General features: G+C 38.1%; 1 protein-coding gene and 1 long non-coding RNA gene across 4 annotated transcripts in view; one reads left to right on the forward strand and one right to left on the reverse strand.

Annotated features, from left to right (window-relative positions):
• The window catches only part of MED13L (mediator complex subunit 13L), a 190,815-nt gene that overhangs the window by 19,430 nt on the left and 157,783 nt on the right, over positions 1-13,602 (forward strand). The window lies entirely within an intron of this gene.
• On the reverse strand, positions 4,072-6,899 carry LOC121079372. The gene is made up of 2 exons (XR_005825001.1): positions 4,555-6,899; positions 4,072-4,522 (listed from the first exon to the last, which is right to left on the reverse strand). It is a non-coding gene; the product is annotated as an uncharacterized LOC121079372 (long non-coding RNA).

Here is a 13,602-nt window from a genome sequence, read left to right on the forward strand (position 1 = left end):
AACTTGAACTTGGGAGAAGAATAACCAATGCCGTTACCTAAATTTGTGTGAAATCTGATGCGCTGTAAAATTAGAGTAAATTCAAGTTCAAAGAACAGTTGCAACAAAAAAATTCTGGCATAAGGTAATAGCTGATGGAACAAAATACCTATCCTACAGGCTCAGCTAAACTCCGTGGCAACACAGGTAAATTGCTGGGGTTCTGCAAGGTCAGAATTTGAACTGTTGGTCACGCTGCAGGGTTTGAGTGTAAATGGAGGCAAGTTGCAACAAGTGAGTGTAATAAAAGGAAGAGGAAGGTTGGACAAAGGTGACATTAAGCTTACGTGACTGTAAGTTTTGTGCTTGAGTGTCTTCGTTGTCTCCAGAATATGTAGCCTTAAAATGACTGAACAAAATTAACTTCACCTGATGTAAACCTTTTTTGGTTTTGACTACATCCATATTACATCCATATTCCATCCATCTGTCCATCTTTTCAGTTATGTCTTGTTGCTGTGAGTCAACCTAGTTTGCCTGAAAACTCATAACTTTGAAAAAGTATTTAACTAGACTCCGTAAATACTTTCCTTTAGTCTTGTCTGAGATTAAAACAATGAAAGTTTACCAGTCCTGGAATAATAATAATAGTATAAGGTCAAGGATCAGTTCTTTGGGTTTAGCAATAAACTTTCATCCTTGTAGCCTGTCGTACCTTCTGGCTGCTTGGTGATAAAGATTTGTCAGTTCCAGCATATACCATATCGTATTTGTCAAGTGTGCTTTAGTTGTCTGTTATCTGCCCACCTCTTCCTCACGCTGTTTCCGTTCTGCTTGATAGTATGTTCATTTTCTTCCTCATTAATCCTGCTCTAACCACCTATATTCAGATGGTTACAGACTTCATATTTTCACAAATACTGGATTGTTTGTTTGGTAAGATAGCCTGTGAAATCAGATATGAAACACTTTCCATGTATCTTTAGGCATATTTCATGCAGGTAGCTGCGTGTTCATATATAATTAAAGAGATGGCTCCGAAGTGCTGCAGTAAGCCATTCCACCGCTGTGAATTTTTTATGAGGCACCTGTTTTGAATGGTGGCTAATATTTCTATGGATAATATTTCTATGCGCCCAGCAAAGCTTTAATAATATATGTTTTTCTCTTTGGGAAATACAGTTTACTTAGTATTTCAAATGTAGTATATGGGACTGAAGTGCCCTTTTATTAAAGGGGAGTTGGAGGCTGTAGCTTCTATTTCTGTTGTGAACTGATACAGCTTGTTTGGATCTAACATTTTGGTTACAACAATATAATATTGCACCCAGTAATAACAGTATGGTGAAGCATTTAAATGTTTGAGTAGCTGAACCTGCTTGAGCATAGCATGGGTCAGAGTATAACAAGTGGTGAATGGCATTGCTTTGACTAATTTCTGCCTGGTCCAAAATGTTTTGAAGGCTGGAGCCTTCAGGACCAAAACTTTTAAGTGGAATTAAAGCTGAAAATTGGCTGGAAGAGCACTGTTTTGCAAGTGTCAACTGCAGCAGTACCACATAGATGAAAAATAGTCTGAGCTTGGTGTATTTCACAAACACTGCAGCCAGCTGTACTGAAAAAGGTATGTCTGCCCTTGCACAACAGCACTGCTTTAATTTGAAAGAACATTGCAAGTAAAGATCACTCAATGATAAAGTAATGTCTGAAGGAAGGACCATGTAGAGGGATGTAAAGAGATGTGAAGTTGAGTTTGGAGTTAGAGAAAGGAGAACTAAGCGTGATTCATTCAGGGGAATGAAATATAATTGAAAGAAGACTAAATACGCTCCTGCAAAGTGTCAGGACCCTACAAGGGTCTGGGAAGTAATCTCTTCTGTTCCATTCCACTGCAGGCTTATAAAGGATTCCTAGTGTGTGTAAATCATACCATCGCTTTACTTTTTGTTTATTAGAAGCACGTTGAAACTCTAGTACTGACTTATCAGATAATAGTTCAAAGTGATGTAAATAGTAAAAAATAAAAAAATTACTGCTGATAGAGCTGTTCTGTTTCAGCAGTTTTTTTTTTACAGTTCAAACATCCCTATTGATGAAATATTGAACATCAGATTGGCAAAATGAGGCATTTATGTACTTTGGTTCCTTGAAATATGACAAAGGACACTGTTTAATCTTTCCTGCAGCAGCAAGGCATATGACACGTGGTTATTTTGGCTATTATTTTATAGGTAGATCACAGTACTGAAATACTAGAAAGTTAAAATTAGTTTCCTCAGTTTGAAAATATAGTTTAGTTTCCTCAGCTCTTGAAAATATAAAGGACTTTTTCATTTTGGCATACAAAAGGAAAATAAGTTAGTGAGCATACTAATAGACTTGCCTGTCATCTGAGCCGTACTAGAATATTATGTTTTTTAGCATAGCCTAGCCATAAAATCAACTACAGTAGCTTAAAATCTCATTCCTACCGGTTGGATTGTCACTGTGGTCAGTAACTTGCTAGTTCAGTGAGCAGGGCCTTGCTTTTGTGATTGTACGTGTGCACTTAGGAGCACAAGTCCCAGAAATCTGAAACTGTAAATCCAAGTGGAAGAGTGTACTCTATCTGCAACTTTCTGCTTTATAAATCCTGCCTTTATTATGTGTGAGCTCTAGGATGTAATGGCTGTTCATAAGATCACGACTCTTTCCTGAGTATGAAGTCACTCACAGTTCTGAATTTATTGTTTTCTGCTTAGGACTTGTGTTTCGAAAGTGAAATTAGGGTAACAAAAATATAGTGCCAGCTTTAATACTTCTATTCATTCAAGTATAGATTGGAATTACTGATTTATCTGAAGAAGGCAGCCCCACACTTAAATAATGTTGCATTACATTCAATACTTAGGCTTAACAAATGAAAAGTCTACACTGAGACTTTTCTTTCAGAAACACCTCTTAGTTTTGTGTCTGCATGTGGGTTGCCTTATCTGTATAACATTCAAGATAATTTTGGAACCAGCAGTCTGTCTTTAATATAGCAAGAATTTCAAATAGTCATAGCGAGGACAACTTTAGAAGTTACAAACAGACACTGCTACGAACAATTGTTTATGCATCAGCTTTCCAAAACTGTGTAGATAATTAAAGACTGTCATGGAAGATTAAGTAAAAACAATTATTTGTAGAACAGCTCTGGATGAGTTAAGCAGCTAGATTAGCTAGGCAGCTGTGAAGTAGATAGTGCTCATGGGTGTGTCTTGCACATACTCCTACACTTCTTTTTCCTGCCAGCCTCAGCTGTTCAGTTTTGTTTATTTTGATTGAATTTTAAATTGGTAGAAAGAAGATGGAAGATCTTGATTCTGTCCCAAGTGAAAGAAGATAATTGGTATGGGGTCTCTGAATGGAGGAAAAAATGGAGTGATTTTACAAGTTTGAAGAAGTTGGAAATACTCTGATTTGTGAAAGCGGTGTTTTCCCAAGGAGAAATGCTGTTTAATGGTATTACTGCCTGAAGAGGTTTCACAAGTGTTACAGCTGCTGTGCCTTTTCTCACTAAAATATTTTTTGTAAATTCTACATGAGAAATAAATGGAGAGAGGTAGTATCTTACTGTTGGCACGTTTTTTGACAGCAGAGTTGTAGATTTGCAAGTTGCAGTACTCTCATTTGCATTTGGTGACCAAATGCCATCTGGAGCACCGTAGAGAATTTATACTTGACTCCTGTTTTTGTTTTTTGTTTTTTTTCTTGTACCCTGTGCATTCCACTTAGATTGTAAGCAGGTGGTAATTGTTTCTTTGTTAGTTGCTTGCTTTCTTTTTGCTAAGAGTACTTATGTCTGACATTTTAAACACCCTTTTTGTCTGACAGTTTAGTCGATAAATTTCCAATCTGCATATTGAGCTTATGGATACATTCCGTTTTGTAGGTTGCATCTGTGGCAGAGAATGCCTGAATGGTCAGAAGTAATGCAGAGATTAAGACGTGCCTCTCTAATGAGAAAGGAGTTTTGTGGACTTGTAAGCGTGACCCCAGAGATAGGCTGTGGAAGTCTCTCAAGTTGTTAGGCAGCACCGTGAAAACAAATAACTGAGATTCGAGGTGTCTGAGAGGATGAAGTTTCATTTAAAGAACTTCCAGATTAATAGCTTGGTTGCCTAAAATCACTGTTTGATCCTGGTAGGTATTTGGGATTGCCATGATGTGCTCCTCTGTAGAGCTACCCATGCAGACAAACCAATATGAGGAACTTAGGGCATCGGTGAGAAGCCCCCGGTACACACCGGTGCCCGTGGCGCAGAAGTGAAAACACCACGTTGTGTTAGGGGCCTCTTCATACAGCTCCAAAATAGATGCTCAACAGTACCAAGCTTGTTGAGAGAGAATAAATGAAATTTTAGCATTTTGCTACTCTTGGGACGTTAGTCATCTTGGAAGTGTTGCAGTAATTGGTGTTGACCTGCTCTCATTTCAGGTTTACTTAGAGATATCTTTCCCTCAAACAGATGAGATGTTTGGTCCTTTCCATACCACTGCTCTCTTGCAAGGAGAAGAGCTTTTGAAGTGAAGGCAGTGTATATGACATACTAGTCTTCTGTGGGTTGAATTTTTTTTTGAGTCAATCGCTTTTTTTAAAATGTATTTGGTATTTTGCGCTTGATGCATTAATTGCTGGAGGTAATTCCCCCAGAAGATACCATATTTGTAATAGGATAGATACATGGCAGGATTTTGGTGGAAACTTGTACGAAGAAGATTACTCGGTGTAAATTGGTTAAATCTTCCAGGAAGGAGTATTTTTTTTTTTAGAACATTCACAGCTTGGTAAGTTTGAAAATGTAGTCAAAATCTGATCTGTGACAGGAAAAATGTGGCGTTTCAGCTTTTTCCTGTTCCTGAATTGTTGCCGTGCTGGGCTGACACAGTTGTAATCCTGTGCGCTGATAAATGTGGAGAGAAAAAACGTTATCAATGGTAAGGACTCTTTAAGGTGTCCATATTAGACCATACAGTTGGGGTCCAGGCTTAATTTCTGCTATTGTTTCTCTGCTTTCAGACTGCTGATGGGTAGATGGGAAGCTGTATGTTTCCACCTGTGTTTCTGGAGAGGAATAACTTGTCAGAGCTCAGTTTAGATGTTTTTACTACAGCTGGATAGGATTCTTGATGTTGGCTTAAGATTTTGAAGTTTATTTTATTGGTGAACATGTACAGGTTAAAAATTTACCTAATTTAGAGGACTTGAGTACACCATGTTTTTCAGCGTTTAATAGGATCCTTTTTAAAAAAAGGAAAACTTGAAATTTGTAAATTTGTTTTTGTTTCTGCTAATGTAAAAGAGGATACAGAAGCAGTGAGGAGTCTACTTTGTCTCAATCTGGACTAGTATACTTAGGGTCCTTTCAAGGTACTGTGACTCCCTGTAGTTGTAAGGGATTGGGAAGACTATTCAGGGATGTAATGAAATACGTTCTTAGCTGCTGTGTAGTGCTAAATATTGAATAAGATGTTCCTGTCTGTCTGAATGTGCGAAGTAGTACATAAAATAGGGAATAAGCACCACTTCCTGTGAAATGGGTATACAGATTAATAATACGGCTTTTAATGAAAATGCTCTTAAATATTCCACTGTGTTACAAGCTTATAAATAACTGAAGGTGGGAAAGAAGGGAGTGTGTTGGCTGCTGAAGCTGCATCATGGCTGACTTTGAGGCTTCTTTGAAAGAGCATACCAGCACAGAACATGTATTACAGCGAGTTGTTTTGCGTACTCTAGAACACACAAAACTCATGACTATTGTCACGCACAGTATTATTGGAAGGAGAACAACTATTACATGGAAAGGCAGTTTACCAACAAGGAATAAAAGGAATCTAGCATGGAAGTAATTTTGAAGGCTTTTGATTTGAAAGGCAGTTTCTAATATCAAGCAGCTGAGTACCACTTATTAATAATATGAAGTTAAATCTGAAAATGGTTAATTGCCAGCTCTTGAGTTGAGAGTGGAATTAACAAGTAGGTTCATATGACACAGGACTTTATTGGAATATTAAGTTACTGAAAAGTTTCTGGGCTGATTACTTTCAATATGGTAAGCTATTTGCATTTTCTTAATTGCCTAGCATAGGTTATTTCCAAAGACAGGAAAACAAAGTTAAACTTTTAGAAAAATCTTTCAGAGAAGAAGATAGGATTTAGGAATGAATTCCAACTTTCTCAGCTTGCAGAATTGTTCTGTGACCCTTATATTTGACACTGTTAATTGGTGTCTGGTGATTGCCAGTTGAAGTTTAGCTTAGACAAAATAAACTTTTTCTTTTAAGGAGGCATTTGAAATGAGGTTATTATGCCATCATTTGGGATTAAGGAATTGCTTCATGGGAAAGTGTCAACTCCTTTTATAGAGAAGTAGTTGACAAAAGCCTTATTGTGTCTGGGCAAAATGTCTTCATTTTAGTCTGTTTTAGTTTTTTAAACAAATATTCTTTCCTCCACCCCAGCTTCTTCCTTATTCCTGCTTGAAAATTGGTTTATGATAATAGACAGCCAGCGTATGAGTTAAGTGAAGGAATCAGATCTGACTCTTCCATCTAGACATCAAATCACGCTTTATTTTTCTTTAGTTCTTTTCTTCAGTGGTTTTCCTCTGAACATTAACAGTGAATCTCAGTGCTTAGAGTAGTATCAAATTAATACATATGGCAGTCATGAATTCATTATTGATTCTAGTCAGCAGCATACCATTTTAATGTTCCACCTTTTTACAGTCTGCAATACCTTGGCCTAAGCCATAATGAGAAAAATGAAATTGACCTAGGGGCTGTGTAAAAGAGCTGAACACTTCCTATTTTTCCTCTGTCCTGAGAATTAACTTTTTAAATCCTTTCATACTTGGGAATTTGGTGATTTTACTGTTAACAGCAAAAAAAAAAAAAAAGTTTAAAGGAAATACGATGGAAGGTAAAACCAATAAATTCTCTACTGGACACTATAACTTTTTTTCTTTACTTAGTTCTCTTGCTTTCAAAATATAATCTTAATTCAGTTGAAATAGTTGAAAATCTGAATAACTAATCTTTAATTATTGTCAGTTATTAAATAACTGTTATTAAATAACTGTTCTTTTGTGGGGAAATAAAGATTTGGCATTTATTGTGAAACCATACTAGCTGCATTCCCTAGTGATCATTCATTGATTCTTTTGCAGGACTATTTCACTGAGTCTAGGCTCCGTAGGAAATAGCGTACTTCTAGGGGCAGAACATTGGTGCTACAAACTTGATAGTGTCCAAAAGTGTTGGAAATTCAAAGCTGAGATCATAATAGCTCAGAACCTCTTTCAAATAAAAGTTGGAGTGAGGTATTACTAAGGAATTGGAGCGAACTATTGTATAAAATGTGCCTGGAATTAACAAGAGTGTTGAGACCAAACTGAAGTCCAACTTTTGAATGTAAATAAAATTGATGTGTTACCACAGGCAACTCAGTGAACCATGTAATTAGTTTTTTTTCCATGAAAAATGAGACATTATGCTGCAGCTGCAGCAAAGCAGTATGTAAAGGATTTATATTCTAGTTATATGAAAATTAAACAATCATTAAAAGATTGTATTTTTAAAAGTGCTGCTTGAGGGGGGGAAAATAGAAAAATCCAATCAGACAAATTTATTTTTCAGCAATGTGTTGGGCAATATCATCCACAGTAGTTGATGGTTTTTGCTTCAGGGGATCTTTTTTTTTTTCCCAGTGAAATGAACTCACTTAACTGTGTGAAGTAAATCTAAGTTAGCTTGAAGTGAAATCTGCATTAATAGAGCTCATTACTGATGTTTGTATTTTCATGTACTGGGTAATCCTAAGAACACAGGGTAAACTTTACTGGAAAATTTCGTCTTTTAAAAAAAGAAATGCTTTTTTTGAAAACAACCATATAAACATACACTTGCATTATTGCAAAGCAATACATGGAATAATTAATGAACTTTTAGTGATATATACATGCTACTGCATTGCAAAGACAAAACATAGAACCACGACTCTTCTGAAGTTAACCCCTACTTTCTCTTTAAGGAGGTATGTTTTCCATTACATAAAAGTTACTTGCTTTATTTTAACATTCCTATTAAAGGTTATAAATCTTGATACACAGTTTTTATCCTCAAGCTGGCAAGTCATTTTGAGTGGACTTAATTATACACGTGCACTTACTTATCCATGGATTGGATGGTTAATCTGTATTAAAGTCCTTTGGATACCTAAATGTGTACATATAGCGATTTGAAAGTAAAAGATTTGATATATAGTTCAGCGTGTCAGTGAGCAGCCATGAAATCTGAGAAGCAATGTGGTACAATGAGAATGAAGGTTTTTGAACGTGAAGTCTGTTTCCTGAGGTTTATTTGAAACTACAGGGCATGGTATGGTTATAATACATCATTTCCAAACCAGCGTGCCATAAATACACAAATAAAACAATATTCTTGCATGGAATTAGGGGGAGGAGCAAGCACAAAACAGTCGAGTTGTAGTACATACAGTAGCTTAAGGACAAGGCTGAATTCTTACCTTTATTTCTTGCCCATGAGAACTGTGGGTTTCGGTGGGAAGACAAATAGGTAGAGGTCTGCTGTTAGTAAAGCTGGAACTTCCTGTTTAAAAACAAACCAAAAACCTGTGTGTTGCAGTCATTCATATAATGGCAATTGGAACTTCCAGCAGAACAATGCTAAATTGGTTTTCAGTACTTACCACTTAAATAATTTGAAGGAAAAGCGTACAATAGAGGAAAGGCACATTACTGGGGTATGCTTGCATTCTTAGTGTTCTAAACAATGTGGCAAGTGCATGGCGACTTTATATTTAAAAGAATAAATTTCACCTCCACAATGAGGAGGGTTCAGTGGAAGGTCTGGGAACTTGTGCGTTTGAATATTAGAAATACAGAATAATAAAGGGAGAGGACGCAACAAAGTAGTAAAGTACTGATTGGGGCTGTTCAATCTGTGATCCCCACATAACAGCTCTGCCAAGAGTTGGTGGGATGACTGGATTCCTCTCGGCTTGCTCCAGCGCCAGCCAGCTGCTGAATGGGAGAGGATCATTCTCCCAGTTGCCCCATCATGCATCTCAGACTGGTTGCAAAGTATGACAAAGGAAGCCTGCATGGAGGGAGATTATTATCCCATTAGGACAAAAATGGGATGATACCATTAGGGGTTTTCTTTATGGAATCGAAGTCCATGGTGGATGGAATAGAAACAGGTTTAGTGATCCCAAAATGTAGTTTTTGAGGAGTCTTACCAAGTAAGATGGAGGGTTTAATTAGGCAAATTTTCCATAAATCCTACAAAAAGAATCAAGGTTGCTGTGACAGTAAAACAGAATAGCCTGTAATGTTGCAGAGTAATATGGTAACGTGGCCACAATTGCACCTTAATTTGATCACCCTGCATTTTTATTTCCAGAGATAAATATAAGTAATGCATTCATACAGCTGAAAATGCTCCTCAAAGGCAGGGCGCTGGGAAGGAATTAAAGGTTGTTGCTGGTAATTGCCCTGACAGGAATGTTGGGGCAATGCCTTTGCGGAAAAAGGCTGATGTAATCTAGTGAATTAAAAAGGTGTTTCAGGGTGACTTAGATGCTTTTGTGTTTGGGACCAGGGATTAGTAAAAATGCACCTAGGTTGTTGCATATGGTCCTGGTAGCTGCCATCACAGATGTGGAAACTTGCATGATGCAGAGTCCAAAAAGATCTGTGGCCTTGTGAAGGAGCTGAGATAAGGTGAGGGGTGACTGATTATGGCATGTACACATTTACACACGGAAAATAAATTTGGGAAAGAGTCTGCATTTGGTCAGAGTTCTAGAAACAGAAGAGAATGTGTGTGCTAACAAATGGTCTCATGTTAGAGTTGCAGTGTTCTGGAAGATCCTGCCAGTGAATGTGGTAGGCAAAATTGTATGTTTTACAACTCTGAGACTGGTCAACGTGCATTTTTTTTTGGATCTCTTGAATATATGCTCTGTGACAAGGCTGAGGAGTGGTGATGGGCCTTCCTGGTCCGGGGTTCTGTGGACCCTGACTCCACGTGGAGTGCAGAGAGCATCCCGAGTACCTGCTGGCCTCGTAACGGTGAGAATAGTATAGTCCTCAGTGCACTCGCTCATGCCCTGTTTTTAAAAACAAGCAATCAAAAGCAACCTCATAAAACTTGATGCTTCAGGTTGCTTTTCAAAATGGATCAGTGTTACACAGTTCTGATGGAGAAATTTCCCAGGGCAGGCTGGCACCAAGTTTGGGGTTTTCCTCTTTGGCACGCAGCACGAGCTGATGTCTGCCGCTGGAGTTGTCTGGGCAAGTCTCACCTAATTATTTCTGTCACCCCAACAGTTTGGGGTATTTGTGACAGCACATGGGTGATGATCGAGAGGACAGCAATCTATGCAGGGTGAGAGGATCCTCTTCTGGAGAGAGGGCAATAATTGTTCACAGGTCTGAACTCCTTTGCTGGTGTCAGGGAGCTTAATTCAAGTTGGTGAGAATTTGAGGTTGCACTGCAGAGATACCAGTGGTGGTGTTCACTGTCAAGTTGCTTCCTTAGGAAGTGCATCGCACTGTAACATGCTGGCAAAGTGGTGCATTTGGCAGCAGCTTACCAAAGCCAGTTCGGCTTTCCCATTGTAGGTAGCATAACAGGAAAAGTAAAATATAGCAGACCTTTCCGTCTGAGGGAGTTTTCACTTCTCTCTCTCTTCTTTACCCCCTTCTTACCTCAACTAAAGAGGATAATTTCTATTTTTTCTTAATAAGAAATCTTCTACTGAGATCTTAATGATTGTGTGATGGGCTGGAATGCACCTTAAAAATAGTGTTTTTTTCAAAAGCATAATTACATTTTGTTTGTCAGAAAACTTTGTGACAAGCAGTGGATTGCAGATGGGGAATTACCAAAGGAACATTTTTGTCCTTTACGTGTATTTCTGGCATACGTTGCTGTTGAATCATTTTCTGTAACTGTACAGAAATGTTCACTTTTTGTTCATTTACTTGGAAATGTCTCTTGTCCCCAGAACTTTATTAATAATTTGACTTGTTCAGTGACACTGTAGTTGTTCTGTCTCCTCTGAAATGTAAATAACGTTTTTTACAGCTGAGGGAAAGTTCCAATCAAAGTATTGTTGTATTTTTTTTCACTTGAAATTTGTAAAGCCATTCATATATATTCGGTAATGCTTTCTGAAGAAATGGTAAGTATGAAGATTACTATTGTGACTACAGGGGGAACAGGAGAGCTTATAGTCTTACCGTGTTTATGGTTCTGGGAGTTGGTTAGCCAATTGTGGAATGGAAGTTGAATAAGACTTATTCCGGGCAATATTTTGTAACATATGTTAACAAGATTCACTGGAATCTGTTCCATAAGGCAAATGAGGGGGGAAGTGTGCATCTTCCTCTGTCATTTTGTTCTTCTCTCCCATGTGAATATGATGCTATTTTTGATAATATCATGGTAATAAACAGTGTGGTTATAAAGCAAGTACGGCTTTTGTATTCGATTGAAGTTCTCTGCTCTGGTGAAGTAGTGGATACAGAGCTGGGCTATGTTGGGTTGGGGTAAAATAATGAAAAGCTTAACTGAAAATCCTGCTTTTTCCAGTGGTGTTCCCAAATGTGCCTGGGAATCGAGAGGAATTTGTCTGACAAAATTTTTATGTGTTTACTTTGACTTCTTGCAACATGCAGTTGGCTTATTGAAAGATCGCATTTTCATGACTCAGTGCTGGACATAATTTTTTTGCTAGCATTTCATTTTGTATATAGGCAGGGCTAATGGCTCCTTAAAAATAAGTTATGGATTCTGTTGCTCTCCTTAGCAGCCCTTAATTGCTAGTACAACTCTGATTTTCTTTAAAAAGTGAAGTAAGATGTTCATTATTGTAACATAATGAGAGCAATTATGAAAATAAGATTTTTTTTGTTGATGCAAAAGAGGTGCAAGTAATTCAACACCTGTAATATAAAGGTTCCCCTTCATTCCTTGTTCATTAAAGTAACTGGTGAAAAGGCTATATATGCTGCTACTCTTAAACTGCTAATACGGACAGTTACCTCCTTTTCATAGTAAAAAATCACTTCAGAATAGAGAACTGAAGAGGCTGCTACGCTTCTGTCTTCAGGGAAAAGGAAATGTTGTTCAATTTTAAGCCCAACAGACCAATTCAAACACAGTAGTATTTGAGAATATTATTAGATAGATTATTATCTTCAGATGATTATTTTGAAGAATATGAAATATCCAACTAGAGTTCTTATTTAGATGGAAAGAATCTTAATCTAGCTTTGTTGGTCAAGTCTAACAGCCGTGGATGATCTTCATCATATTTCTGTACGTACATCTGCTGTTGCTCTTCTCTGGTCTAACATCCATCTCTGTCATTGCTAGTGAATTTAAAAAAAGTAATAATTATGGTGGTTTTCATTTCAAATGTATATGCTTCAGGTGCTTAAAGGAGAAATGGAATTAGAGTAATTCTCCTAAAGATACCTCATGGTTTTCCAGGTTGCTTAATGTTGTGTAGTGCCCATGAAGAACTAGCAATACTGCAAACCAAACTGGAGTGCTGTGGAGACTTTCATACACTGCATTTCTTAGTGATCTCTGAATGTTTTTGCAGCTTGACCTTTGTGCTGTGTATTGCAGTGAGTGTCACCATAAGAACTGCATTTCATCCTGGAGATTGCAGTAATGCAGTGTTAGGTTGTGTGTGCAGGAACTGTGTATTGGAGGTACGACTTCTTTGTAGTTCAGCAATATGAAAAAAGGATTTGGGTAAGTGAAATGCTGGATTATTTAATAGAACACTCTAAAAATACTTTGGTACCTTGCTGCAGTATTGTCGACAGCCTTGTTTCCTCGTCTGCTTGCCGGTGCTCCCAGCTCCAAGACTCTGATCCATCTCGTCTTGGACCGTGCCCAGACTTAGAGCTGCACTTTATACCCAGAAGAGTTCACAGTCCAAATTGAGGAGTTTCCAGTCGTCTGTTTTCTTTCCCATTCTTTGGGAAACAATTTGTTCAGGAGCTAATGAACAGATGAGGTAATGCTGAGAGGAAGGAGCAGCAACGCGTTCCAGAGCGCTCTCTGGAGACACTCGCTTCTTGGGAGAGGCGATCCCTGGAAATGGGCAGCCTCAGACAGATGCCCACAGACCCAGCTGTCTGTAAAGCTCTCGCTGAGCTCTCAGTCCGTTTGGAAAGACTGAGCGATGCCCCTCCATCCCCCCCTTCTTAAACTAAACTAGACTGTAGTAAGCATAATTTTTTATTGCTGCTTTTGCTGGAAACTGCAGTTAAGGCATGGAAAGTGGGAAGAAAAATGTTTTGCCTGTGAGACTGTGCTTAGTTTCAAAAGAAATGTGCTGTAGTACTCGGACTCCTAACTCCTCCCTTTCTGGAGTTCTGCCCGGTCTTGTCCTAAAAGTTTCTCAGTAAGCCCACGAAATGCATATGTAGCTGGTGAGCAAATGTTCTGCTTAAGTAGTCCTTATTGTTTACTTGCGTGTACATCCCAGATTTTGGGATTAAACTTTGTGCCACAGGGAGACACTCAGCTTTTAGTATGGCTGAGCCT

This window comes from Cygnus olor, chromosome 17 (genome assembly GCF_009769625.2).
Source record: "Cygnus olor isolate bCygOlo1 chromosome 17, bCygOlo1.pri.v2, whole genome shotgun sequence".
Taxonomy (NCBI): Eukaryota; Metazoa; Chordata; class Aves; order Anseriformes; family Anatidae; genus Cygnus; species Cygnus olor.